The following is a 13,124-nucleotide window of genomic DNA, read 5'->3' as shown; positions in this document are numbered from 1 at the left end:
GAGGTTTAGTAACATTTCCCAGCTCACCCAGACTCTAAGCTGCAGAGTCAAACTCAAACTGAATTGGCCTGGCCCCAAAGTTCCTGCTTTTTCTTTCTGCCCTCTCTTGTCCTAGCACCTGCTGTGGGGTGGGATTTAAAGGCTTGTCTGAGCAAATATGCCCCCTGGCCGGCCCAAGAACCCCTGTAGCAGCGCTGCTTTGATGCTGTCTTCAGAAGGCTCTTAAGAAAGCGGGATGTCTTAACCCAGCGGGTCAGGCCCTCACCAGACCCCGAGCTCACAGTTGGTGATCAGCTTAGGAGCTGTCACGAGAGCAGGGGTGGGGTGGGGTGGGAGTGTTGAGAGGCTGGGCTCACAGGACCAGCTTCATAGTGTGTGGGGTCCAGTACATAGTGGAAACATGGGGTCCTTTTTACAAAAGTTATTAAGAATTTAAGGACGGAGACAGAAGAACATGAAACCCAGCACGAGGCAACCCTTGGGGTGTGGGGTTACCCTGGATGGGGAACCTGGGGTCACGCAGAGAGAGGGCCTGGCTTCACCCTGAGTTCTAGAAGGAAGGGGGATTTTCTCACTGACCCACGGCGGGTGTCACTGTGCCCTCTCAGCCCTGACCCCTCAGCCTATACCCATGCTGGGACCCATGTCACTGACCTGTAGCTCCTGGGAGGGTTCAGAGGAAGAGGGGTGCTGTGTGGGAGAACCAGGGCTCCCATCTGGAGAGGAGGCACCCACTGGGTGCTGGGTGGGAGGCTGCCACCCTGGCCGTCCCCTGCTCTGGCTGGAGGGAGGGGCTGGATTCTGCACAGCACAGGAAGTTTCTAAACTCTAGTAACATTTTCTCTGAGACGGTGGCGCCAGGCTGTCCTCAGTGAGGGCCAAGGGTGTCTGTAGACTGGCTCCTGGGCCTGCTGATCTTAGCACCCAGCATCCCTGTGGCCCCTGCTGCCGGCCGGGGAGGAAGAGGGCTTGCAGGGCTGAGGTGGGACAGTGCCTGGAGAGCAAGTGCTGTGTGCCTGGGAAGGCTTTTGTGTCCGTTTCCTCAGTCCTAAATGGGGCAGTTGGACCGAAAGAGACCCGATGCCCTTCGAGGTGGGCTGTGAAAAGGGCAGCTGTTCCAGGCAGGAGGAAGGCAGTGAACAAAGGCACGGGGAGCTGAGAGTCCTGCCGGGAAGCCGTCCTAACTCAGAGGCAGCGCAGCTGTGACCCCTGGCCAGCCTCATGGGGTTCAGGCCCGGTAGGTCATTTCCTTCTTTGCCTGGAAATGACCTGCATGTCTTGCTGCTTTCTGTATCCCTCAAGTGAGAAGTGACTCAAGAATGAAAAAGTAGGAAAGGGTGGGGGGAAGGGATAGTTAGGGAGTTTGGGATTGACGTATACACATTGCTATGTTTAAAATGGATTACCGGGCTTTCCTGTGGCTCAGTGGTAAAGAATCAGCCTGCCAAGGCAGGGGACACTGGTTCAGTCCCTGATCCGGGAGGATCCCACATGCCGCGGAGCAACTAAGCCCATGTGCCACAACTATTGAGCCTGCGCCCTAGAGCCCAGGAACCAGAGCCGCTGAAGCCCTGTGCTCTAGAGCCCAGGAACCAGAACCACTGAAGCCCTGCGCTCTAGAGCCCGTGTTCAGCAACAAGAGAAGCCACTGCAGTGAGAATCCTGTGCACTGCAACTGGAGAAAAGCCTGGGCAGCAACAAAGACCCAGCACAGCCTAAATAAATAAATAAAATCAAAAATAAATAGATGGATTACCAACAAGGACCTACTGTATAGCACAGGGAACTCTGTTCAATGCTATGTGGCAGCATGGATGGGAGGGGAGTTTGGGGGAAAATGAATACATGTATACATATGGCTGAGTCGCTCTGCTGTCCACTTGAAACGATAACAACATTGTTAACCAGCCATACTCCAATAAAAATGAAAAGTTTTTTTAAAAAATAAAAAAGTGAAACAAACAGAAGTGAAACTGAGAAAGGGGAAGAGAGAATTCTCAGGCCCCTGGGCAGGACTAAGTCCTGAGGCCAAGCCCTGAGCGAGTGTGAATGGAGCCTCTGCTGTGTGCTTGGTGAGCGGTGAGCAGAGCAGACAGGACATGTCCTTGGGGAGTGCACATTGTTGTGGGAACCCCAGGAAAGTAAGGACATGAGGAAAAGCATCAGCTGCTGATCAGAGGCCCTCAGGGAATTACGCTGGGGGGCATAGCGGGCGAGGGGGCAGCTGGCTGAGACTCCTAAAGCCAGGGAAGGCCTCTCAAAAGAGATGACTGCTGGGCCAACGTCGGAGTGTCAGCCCTTGGAATACCAGGGGAAGGGAGAGAATCCCTGGCAGAAGGACCAGCAAGTGCAAAGGCCCCGAGGTAGAAGAAAATGGTTCAGTTGTCTGAAGAAACAAAAGAGAAGGCCCTTGGGTCAGAGAGAAATGAGTAATCTGTGGGGCTCCAGAGAGGTGACGGGTCAGGGTGGCAGGGTGCACGGTGGCGCCTCAGGGATGTCCATGCCCCCCTCCCCAGCTGCCTTCCATGGCAGAGGACTTGTAGCAGATAGGGTCAAGTTAAGGATCTTGAGATAGGAAGGTTATCCTGGATTATGTGGATAGACCCAGTACAATCACAGTGTCCTTAAGAAGTTGAAGGCAGGAAGATCAGAACGAGAAAAAAGCAGATGTGATGATGGAAACAGAGCTTGAAGAGATACAGGGCCCCAGGCCAAGGAGTGTGGAATCGAGGCCGGCTCCCCAGTCTTTGGCCTGAGCAGTTGCAGGTCAGGGCTTTTGCTGAGATTTGGAAGATGGGTGGGTGATGGCGCCACAAGGGCTGTGTGGGCTGTGTCAGGTTGGAGTTGCTATGAGAAATCTCTGTGGCCGTGGCCAGGAGCTGCCAGAGACCTGATCTGGAGTGGGAGAGAAATTGGGGCTGGAGCAGCTGCAGACAGTCGTATCGTGTGGCTGGTGCTCAGACTGGGAGGCTGGAACGTGAAGGAGACCAGGGAGCAGAAGTGGCCCAGGACAGCCCCACAGGTCTTTCCTCTTTTCTCTGTCTGGTGAGCTCCTCATCTGGAATTTTGAGCCCAAACAGACTCCTCTGGGGAGCCATCTCTGGTCTCCACCCTGCACCTCCTGCATCCGTGGGCATCTTCCAGTACATCATCACCTGGGGTTGGTCCCAGGGCTGGGGACCAGTTCCCACTGCTGGGCTCAAATCACAGCTTCCTTCCCTTCCTGAAGAAGAGCTTTCCACCTGCCCTGTGCCCATCCTCACTGCTCCCCAAGGCCCAGTCACACATGGCGCATGGCTCTCCCCTCTGTGGGGTGACGTGGAGCAGGGTGATGGTTGTGACTGCAGGCTCTATGCTTCAGAGAACTTCAGTTGCGCCGCTTTGTCATTGTGTGACCGTACACATGACACTTCACCTCTCTGAGCCTCAGTCTCATTATCTGTACAATGGGAACACTAGTATCTGCCTCTCAGAGTTGTTTTCAGGCCTGAATTAAAAAAAAAAAAAAATCGTAACATGGCCAAAAGAGTAGGTAAGAAACTAAGTGTATATGAATCCTTGCTGATGCTCTGTTCTGCTCCACTGAGTAGTCAGCTTACCACTTTTGCTCCTTAGAACTCAGCCACTTGGCTGGGGGCTTTGTTCCCACCCTGCTGGATCCACTCCCCTTGCCCCTCCCCTGACCTCTGCTCTGTGTCAAGGGGACTGACCCTGGGCCTTCTTGCTTGAGCTTCAGATATTTGGCCAGTAGGGTCTGCAGCGGGCGTCTTGAGGATAGGAGGAGAGAAGTCAGGAACTTCTTCTCCACTGCTCTCTGCTCTGGTTCCTATTTCCTCCTGTGGCTGCATCTCTCCATCCTGCGGGCCTCTTTACTCTCATCAGTCCCTCACTGGGTTCTGGAAACACCCTCCCCTCTTCTTAGTCCCCTTGGTCCTGGGATAGCCTGCTTCCTGTCTCTACAGGCCTCAACATCCCATTTGTTCCTATGATTAAGCTCACAGCTCTATGTTTCCTTTATAAAGTCTCTTCTTTGGAATGACAGGGGTAGCTGATGTTTCCAGCTGAGACTCCACCTGATACAGTGAAGCGGATGCGGCTTTCTCTCTGTGGCAGCCTCTTGGATAGGGCAGTGGTCCTGGGGCTGCCAGTAGGTGACAGCCAAACAAACAAATAACCACACTGGCCTGCAGTACAGCAGAGGCTGCTCGTCACAGGCTACGGCCGCATGGCTCACGGGAGACATCATCCTCTCGGTGGCTTTGGCTGGCCCCCAGCCCTGAAATGTCCTCTGAATGTGCAGAAAAGCCCCTTGGATCCTATTATGTGTCTAGAAGAGGAATCACTCTCTGCTGTGAGCCCTGGAGAGAAATCCCTTGGCACCCAGGACTGGTGCTTGCTCCTGTAGAGTCACCTCATGTCGCTGGAGTGTCCCTTGCTGGGCTCTGCATGCTCAGCTCTCTGAGCAGTGAGTGAGGGGCCAGGACTCTGAAGGTGGGGCCTTCGGGAGAGGAGGACCACATGCCCCATCTCACTCCTCTGCTGGACCCTGGCGTGCTTGCCCAGATCTGCCCTTTTTGCCGGGGGCATCATTCCTGAACACCCCCTCAGTGGCATACTGAAACTTCATCTCACTTAAACCTTGCAAATTGTGAGATAGTTGTCAGTAATCCTGTTTTGCAGATAAGCTCAGAGAGGTAGAGGGAGTCCTCCTGGGTCACACAGCAGCAAGCGGTGGAGCCAAGATATGAAGTAGGCTACCTTTCACCCCAAGTAGTGTTTTTCCCTCATGACACTCTGTCTCTATCCTGTAATAATCATCATCATCATAATAGTAGTAATAATAATAGTAATAAGAAGAAGCTGTTCTCCATGCTGGCTTTCATAGATTCTATCTCGCGTAGTCTTCACACTATCCCCAGCATGCAGGAGTTATCACCCCCACTTCACAGAGGAAGAAAGTGAGGCTCAGATAACAACTTGTAAGTCGTACATCTGGAACCCTCATGCAGATCTGTCTTTTTTTCTAAGGCCTGGGCTTCACACCCAATCTCAGAGGGCCCTGAGGGACTTTTCCTTTTGAAAAACCCCATGTGTTTCTGTCTTTTGTCTTTTCGGTTAGAAATTTACCTAAATGGGTTTCTGAGGGGAAGGGTTTGTCAAGAAATTTTTCCTCCTCGTCCTCCAGTTGGAGAGGAAGTCAGCCGGCAGGATTTGTTGGACCCACAGCTGGAAACAGAATTGCCCTGGCCTGTACCTCTGGAGGTGCGGTCAGCGCACAGCTGGGGTCAGGCTTATTTTAGCCCTTTCCTTTCCTGTAAGCAGAAGTCATGTCTCTTGGTGGTTCTCACAAGTTTTTGGAGAGATCAGGCTGCTGCTGGCTGGGTTTGGGTACCATAGATATGCAGAGAGACTGAGGAGTTTGGAAGTGATGTCTGTGCTGAGAAATGCCCACCAAGCAGCCTGGGAGCTTGCCTGATGACAGCCTTGGGAATGGGGGATTTGCTTGGCTACTCAGAGGTGCCTGCTGGGCACCCAGGAGCCAGGGGCCGGCCTCTGTCCCTGTTAATCCAGGATCTGTGATGATGCTCCATCCCTGGAGCTGTGACAGAGGCTTTAGGGGCAGCTTCCAATGGACTGATGGGCAAAGGCAGGCCCTCTGTGCCCTCGGTCAGTCTGGGAAGGCCCAGGGGGCCCCCTCGTAGCAGGTATATGGAGCCCAGGAGAAGGGGTAGGGGAACCCGGGAGCATGTGGGGGCCAGCTGGGCTCAGGCATGCTCGGATGGGAGGTCACGGCCTTGGAGAATCCCCAGGTCTGGGTGTGTCCACAGTGTGTGGGGCCACTGAGCTCAGAACCTGGATGCCTAGGCGAGGACAGAGGTGTGGCTCTGAGGGCTGAGCCGTGTTGGTGGAGGTTGGGCTCGGGGGTGGTGGGGTGGCGGGGTGCCTCTGCCCCTCTCCAGTTCCCTGTGTGGGCCTCGAGGGTGCTTGGTGAGTACTCAAGAGTACTCCAAGAGTACTCACCAAGTACTCCAAGAGTAGCCACAGCCTGGAGAACAGTGACGGCCCTCAGGCTTAGTCACAGTCCCCTTTGTCCTTGATGTTCTCTCGCCTCTGCCTAGATTTGGGTCACATGTCACCACCTCTCTGAAGCCCTCTGTAGAGCCCAGGGGTTATATAGTCATTGAGCAAACGTTTATCAAGCATCTGCTACATGCCAGGCACTGACCTACACATGGACAGCAAACACAGCCTGCACCCTCGTGTAGACACACTGACCATTTGATGAGAAACACGGTTTCAGGTTGTGGTGTGTGGTGTGATGGAGGAGGAGAGGAAGCTGTGAGAGGGCGGAGGTGGGGGCCCCTGATTCCTCGGAGGGTCTCAGCCCAGGAGTGACCCCGCCTCTCTCTGACCCGCTGTGGGACAGCAGGCACAACTCCTTTTGGTCTCTTTCTCTTTGTGACAGGCCTCCATCTGTCACTAGGGTTTGGCTTTGGAGGGGCTGTGAGGTCTGCTCAGCTCTGTGCTCTTTACAAGGTGGGGATATAGGAAGAGATGGGGCAGGCAGAGGCTGTGCTTTATGTAGCTGAACTGACCCTAGGAAGCCTGGACCAGCTGGGAGCTGCTCGGCAGACAGCCTGGCAAAGGCCCAGGCTAGTTCTGCCCTGACCTGTTCAAGCCTTAGGTTTCAGGGGTTGGGTCTGGGTTTAGGGGGTTATTGAGCAGACCGCAGGGCCCTTGGGTGTGGGCTAGAGAAAGACTCCAGGTCAGGGATAACACACACGACATCCTCAGGCCACATGGACACAGACATGTGCTGCCTATGCAAGCACACACTTGTGTCCCCCGAAGAGTCTTCTCTCTGCAGGGCTGGCCCCTCTCCTGTCCTCACACCTCTGTGATCTGGGACAAGACCTGGCGGCAGAGCCCAGCCCCAGGCACAGCCTCGGAGGGTACACTGGACACTCCACCCCAGCCCAGCCTCCTGCAGGCTCTGGGCTCCTGCCCGGGGACCCTGGGGCAAGGGTGAGGGGCTGGGAGGTGGGAGGAGAGGCCCAGAGCCTGCAGGAGGTGTGCCTGCGGGGTGGGGCGCTGGAGCCCCTGCTGCCTGTGTGGCCCTGGACCACCCTCCCCACCACCCTCTCACCACCTCAAGCCTCAGTCTAGGGCAGAGTTTGGAGCCAGTGATCCCCAAACTCATTCAGGGATTCCCAAATTGTCTCCTTGAGCCCCAGCATTTACAGCTGGGCCTTGGCAGTCACCCACACTGGGAGGATGAAGGGTGAGGCCCCGGGAGCCACAGGGATGGGAAGTGTTGGGTGTGGGGCTGGGCAGCTGTGAGCTGGCCCCTTGAGGCCTCATCCTGAACTGGAGCTCTGTTCGGCCCCATGACCCGCTCCAGAGGGTCCCAGACCTGATCCCCTCCCCTCGGGATTCTGCCAACAGCCCGCCTGTCTCGGCTCCCCTCAGAGATGCCCACGCCGCTCCCCTGCTGACTGCTCCTCCCTGGCTCCCCACTGCCAGCAGGACGAGGCCCTGCCCCTGAGCATCCCTGCCCACCCTCTGGCTCTCCTCTCCTTCCCCTCCCTGCCCCTCCCAGCCAAGAGGAGAACTGGATGTTTCTGCAGTACACAGTGCTCTTCCTCTCTTTAACAGGCTTTTTGCCCAGGCTGTTCCCTCTGCCTGGAATGCCTTTCCTTGCTGTGGCCCCAGGGTGAATGCTCTGCTTCTTTTCAAGCCCCAGTCCGTATCCTCCACGACATCTTCTGACGGACTCCCAAGTGTCTCTGACCAGGCACGTCCTGGGCCAGTGTCCCCTTCATCTCAGCATCTAGCTGTGTGAAGTAGAGGCCCGGAGGACCTTGAGGAGCCAGTATCCCCACCACTGCCTGTGAGCCCGCCTTGGTCTCCTTCCCTCCTTACTCACAGAATTTCAAACAAATCTGCGCATCTGCAGACAACACCTTGGGTGCTCAGAGCAGGTACAATAGTTGAAACAACTCAGAGAAGCTCCTCCCCGTCCCCAAATAGCATCTCTGATAGCCCACCGCTTTGTCAGACACACAACCCTTTGAGGACAATCAGATTATCCTTCTTATGGGTCCCTGATGACCATATACCCGTGTGCAGGGCACCTCTGAAGGCAGGACTGACAAAACAGAAGTCCTGGGTTGCCACTCAGCCTTTTTCATACTCATGGCAGACATCGGTGATAAATCACAGTGTTCATTCCTGCTGAACTCGAACTCAGCTCCTGAATCCTCAGTACAGTCTTGGAGCTAGAGACTACCAATTCATCAGAACTAGTTTGTGATTTGAAACAAATGTATGCTAGGGTCTCTGGGTCACCCCGATATATCCTAAAGGGGCAGCTCCAAGCTTCAAGGAGAGAAAACCCACCCGTGGGAGAGCCTTTTCCTCCTCTGGGATTTCTGACTTTGCCTGGGGCTCTGAGGCAGTCAGTGGGGGCAACAAGTATTACACACTTGCCTCTTTGCTCATGGGCTCTGTAGCCTTAGGCCCATTCCTTGCCTTCTCTGAACTCTAGCTTCCTCATCTCTAATGGAGAGTTGATGAGATCATGGCTGCCGAGCTCGGCACACAGTAGGTGCTTAGTAAGTGTGTGGGTGTCCCAACTCTCACCTTACCCACTCAGCCTGGCCTGGCAGCTGTGGGTGTGACCTCATTTCCTGGTTCTGCCCTGGGCACTCACGTCTGACCTCATTTCCTGGTTCGGCCCTGGGCTCATCTGCTGCTCCTTTCTGTTTGCCTGGGCGAGGAAATCTCATTCACCGCCTTCCTGCCCCAGCTCCACGGGCCCTACTGTGCCCTCCTCTCAGTGTCGGCACCTGCCAGAATCCGACCTTTATGCCGTGGCGCACGGTCTAGTGGTCCTCATGTGAGTTTAGGGACCATGCAGTCCATTCCCTGCCCTAGAGAAACGAGAAGACTGAAGCTCAGAGAGCACACCCAAGACCTTCCAGCACCTTCTGGGGCTCCTGCTCTTCCTCCAGGAACTCTTCTGTGCTTTCTCTACCCAACATCAGCTTGGAGCTGGATTAGGACGGGCTTGCCAGTATCTCTCCAGCAAGAAGCCGGTTACTCAGGGCAGCAGTTGTCTCCTAGAACATTCCTTCTCCAGGATCTCTGGGCTCCTGGCTCAGTCTGGTGCCTGATTCTGTGGTTTGAACTGTCCAGTTCAATCCTCACCCCGGCTTCTCCCCCTCCAGGCTTCCCTATGGAGTGTGGCAGGGCAATGGGGTCAGAAGGGGCTGGCCTCATTCATATCCTGCTTTTACTTCATAGTAATCGTGTGACCTTGGACTGGCTGCTCCGTTTCTCTCAGCCTCTGTGGTTCTGTCTCTCAACTGGGAATTCTTTTAGTAGCTTCACAGATACCACGGAGGTGCAGAGAGGTGGTGGAAGTAGCAGGGATGGGTTCCATCAGCAAGGGGGCTCAAAGATTTTTCCCTGAGCTAGTGGCCATTGTGTCCGTTGCGTCCTCGGGGTAGCAGCAGAGCTGTGAGTCATCCAGCTTTGGGAGAAGAAAGCATGGCCCCTCCGGCTTCCTGCCCCCGTGTCCGGCCCTTGTTCAGCAGCACAATCGCTCAGGTCCAGACTGTGGGGCGGGCAGCTTAACCCCTGCCAGGCCGGTGGGCGCCTCGCCTACCCCCTCACCACGGTAAGCCAGAATTAGCGGGGCTGCCTGGGGGCACAGCAGCTCCTGGTCCCCTTGATGTCCTGTTGCCCTCCAGGCTGGGAGCCACACGTGGCTGGACTCAGGTCATCGGGAGGGTCCTACTGCTCCCCAATGCCTGAAGATGAACCAGGGCTCTCAGTCCTGGTACTCACCCCTGGTCCTCAGCGTCATTTGCCCTCCCACCACTCCCTGCTCTTCAAACCTTCTGGCCACATTGGCTTCTCCAGATCCGTCAAGCTGCCCAGGCTCCCTGCCTCCCCTGGAATGCCCTTCATCTCCTGTTAGGATCCTATCTACCCCCCACCCATGGCAGAAACATCCACGGGGTGGGGGGTGGGGAACAGACACAGTGCTTGGCACGGAGTCGCTGCCCAGAGTGCCCGCTGGAAGACGAGCTGATGCATCCCTCACCTGCTGGGGACTGACCAACCCCAGGGGTCATAACCTTAAAGACATTCTAGCCATGGTCAGTTCAGGTGGAAGGTAAATTCATCTGTGATTTCTCAAAGCATCTCTCCTATGATCCATTCCTAGTGCCAGTGTATATATCACCCCCCTTGACTCATGAGAAGACCCTTTCTTCCAGTTTACAGATGAGGAGGCTGGCACGTGAGAAGCTGTGTGGTTCTGGGAAGAACCTGGGCTTTGGGGTACAAGATCTCGCTTCGTATCTCAGTTGCCTTGACTGAGAAATGGAGAAGGGCTGTGTCTAACTCATCAGCTTGCTGGTGTGATATACAGTAACGGGCTCCAGTGCCTCAGAGCCTTCTGTGGCCCTCATCTTCAGCCCTCACAATGAATTCTCACGAAAGAACCACCATCTCCATTGTTCTGACACGCAAACTGAGTTTGGGAGACGCTGAGTAACTTAACCAAAATCACAGAAGCGGATGGTCGAGCTGGGGCTTGTACCCAGGAAGACGGTCTCCAAGCCAGGCTCTCACCTTAGACCTCCTGCCTTCAAGTCTTTTGGGAGAACTTCTCTAAAATACGAGGGCTTCCAGGTCTCTTGGCAACCGATCTACGGGTACCTGGGTGTTGGGGGGAGAATCCACAGCTCCCGCGGTCTGGGGAGGGAGGAGACAGGATTCCACAGGCAGGGCCTTGAGCACCCAGAGCCAAGCCTCAGCGTGCCTGTTCTGAAAATGGGGGCAGGGGCTGGCCGGGAGGGGGCCGAGGCTCTGAGCTCCCCTTTCAGGGCTCCTCACCCACTCCCAGCGCAGAGCCTTCCGGAGAGGGGATGCCAGCCTGGATAAGCCCTCTCTCACGGGAGTAGGGGCGTCGCCTGGGTGCCAGCCTGCTGCCCCTGGTGTGCCGGGAGACTCAGGTGGAATCCTGTCCTCTGAGCATCGGAGCTCGGCACCCACAGATGCCCGTGGGCCCTCAAGTCTGGGAGTCTACCCGTGGGAGAGCCGAGCTTCCCCCTCCCCAAGAACATCCGTCTGTGCCCACCACACCACCACCAGGCGTCCCTTCCCTGCCCCGCTCTACCAGGAGACGCAGGCCACCTCAGGAGCTGCTCTTCCTGGGGGAGTCGCTGATGACCATTCTGCAGAAGGGGAGGCCGAGGCCCCTCACTCACCGTGTCCGTGGGCTCACAGTGTGTCTGTTCTGTCTCTCTGGCTGGCTGGGGCTGAGCGTGCCGTGGAGCGCTGCAGAGCTCGGCCGATAGCCTCTGGAGGGGAGCCCCACCCAGCGGCAAGGGAGGCCTGGCCGCCGCCCCTGCAGGTTTTCCAACTGGCCCCAGCCCATGTCCCCCCCGCCACCCCCCGCCCCCACCAGGATGGTTTCCTGTTATTGTTCATTTGTGAGGGCCGAGCTGGCTGCAGGGAGGCAGTCCCCGCAATGGGCCTGCCCAGGCGGGCTGCCCCATGGAGGCCTAGTCTGAGATTTGGCCTTGGATATGTAACTCGGACCCCATCCCCAGGCCTCAGCCCTGGAGCTTTGAGCCCAGCACCTGCCGAGGGCCTTCATATGAGCTCCTTGTAACCCCGAGGGCAGGTGGCATCACCTGCCTTTTATAGCTCAGGACACAGACCAGATTTTCCCAGGTGACCCCATGACATGCTGGGGGAGGGCCGACTGCAAAGGTGCTGGGGAGGCCTGGGGGGAGCCTCAGAGGCGGGGGCCGGGGGTGGTGGGAGAAAGGAAACAGACCGCAACCCTTGGCTGTGTGCCCTGAATCGGCTTCTTCCGGTGAAGGTGGACCTGGGCTCCAGCTGTGAGGTGCCAGCCTGTTTGGGTTTAGGAATACCGAGTGGAGTCAAGTTCCTTGACTCCACTTTTGAGCTGACCGTGGGCCTGTCATGCACCTCCACCCCAACCTCAGTTTTCTCTGCTGTAAAATGGGGATAATCAGAAATTCAGCCTCACACGGCTATTGAGTCCAACATGATGTGGAAGACAAGGGAAACTGAAGGCAGGACCAGGGACTTTTAGAACCAGGAAGCGGGGGGCAGGAGGTGCTCAGAGTCTGTCAGTCGTGAGAGTCATAGGGGGAGATTTTACCAAGTGCAGAGACCGGGGCCCCACACCAGTGCAGCTGACTTTGGAATCTCCCAGGGCAGGTAGTGGGAATCTGTGAATAGTTGCCCCTATTTTTCCATGGATGGATGAATGGCTGGGAAGTCCCGCACGGGATCCCTTATACAGCTGGACAAACATGAGACCTCAGAGGGGGAGAGCCTTGCCCAGGGGCACTAAGTCAGCGGCCACTGGTGTGGAGATAGGGGAGGGGGAGATAAAGATTTCTCTGTTCAGGCCTGTTCGAGATGGCTTTTAGACCCGCAAGTGGCCAGGTCAGATTGGCAGTTGGAGAGAGAGGTGGGTAGCTGGATACAGGTAGATGCAGTCCGCCCTGAAGTGAGGTCTGGAAGCCCTGAGCTTATTATGGCTGGCAGCGGAGGCAGTGGTGGTGGATGAGCTTACAGAGGGGGAGGCCCCGGCCTCTGAGATCTGTAGGTTCGTTAGGAGAGAGTCCAGGGAAGGAAGAGGGAAGCCAGGAGGTGTGTCTGAAGCCAGGAGGGAAGAAGGATGGTGTCGGCTGTGTCAGCCCGGGAAAGGTGAGGCCTGAAACTTGACCACTGGACATTTGAGGTCATTGATGGATGTGACCAGAGCAGACCCAGGGAAAGGAGAAGGCATGATGGACCGAGGGGACTGGCGTGGGGGACCAGGAAGTGGGGGCGTGCGGTCACCGCTCCTTCCTCCAGACTTGCAGTGAATGGCACGGAGAGATGGGAGGCTTTTAGGTTTGGTTTTAAAGCTCTGCTGGCCTGTTTGTGCGCAGAGGGGACTCCAGTGGCAGGGAAGGGAAGGCAGACTTCGCTGGAGAGAGGCTGGTCCGAGGCGGGCCTCTGTGCGGGAGGATGCAGCCCATTCGCTCCCTGTTTGTGGGATGCACAAACAAAGGCTCCGCACTTCC

General features: G+C 56.2%; 1 protein-coding gene across 2 annotated transcripts in view; it reads right to left on the bottom strand.

Moving 5' to 3' along the window:
* Window positions 1-11,441, bottom strand: part of CDH5 (cadherin 5) — a 39,094-nt gene extending 27,653 nt beyond the window's left edge. The window contains exon 1 of one of the 2 annotated variants that reach the window (XM_070770692.1): window positions 11,283-11,441. The gene's annotated coding sequence lies outside the window, so the exon portion shown is untranslated. Of the gene's footprint in view, window positions 1-654; window positions 801-11,282 lie in introns of those variants that run through there. The other variant, XM_070770693.1, reaches the window with a different exon arrangement.
* Window positions 11,442-13,124: the final 1,683 nt, after the last annotated feature.

The sequence above is a fragment of the Bos indicus genome, chromosome 18, assembly GCF_029378745.1.
Source record: "Bos indicus isolate NIAB-ARS_2022 breed Sahiwal x Tharparkar chromosome 18, NIAB-ARS_B.indTharparkar_mat_pri_1.0, whole genome shotgun sequence".
Taxonomy (NCBI): domain Eukaryota; kingdom Metazoa; phylum Chordata; class Mammalia; order Artiodactyla; family Bovidae; genus Bos; species Bos indicus.
The sequence above is the reverse complement of the archived record's forward strand: the minus strand, read 5'-3'. Positions and strand labels throughout refer to the sequence as shown.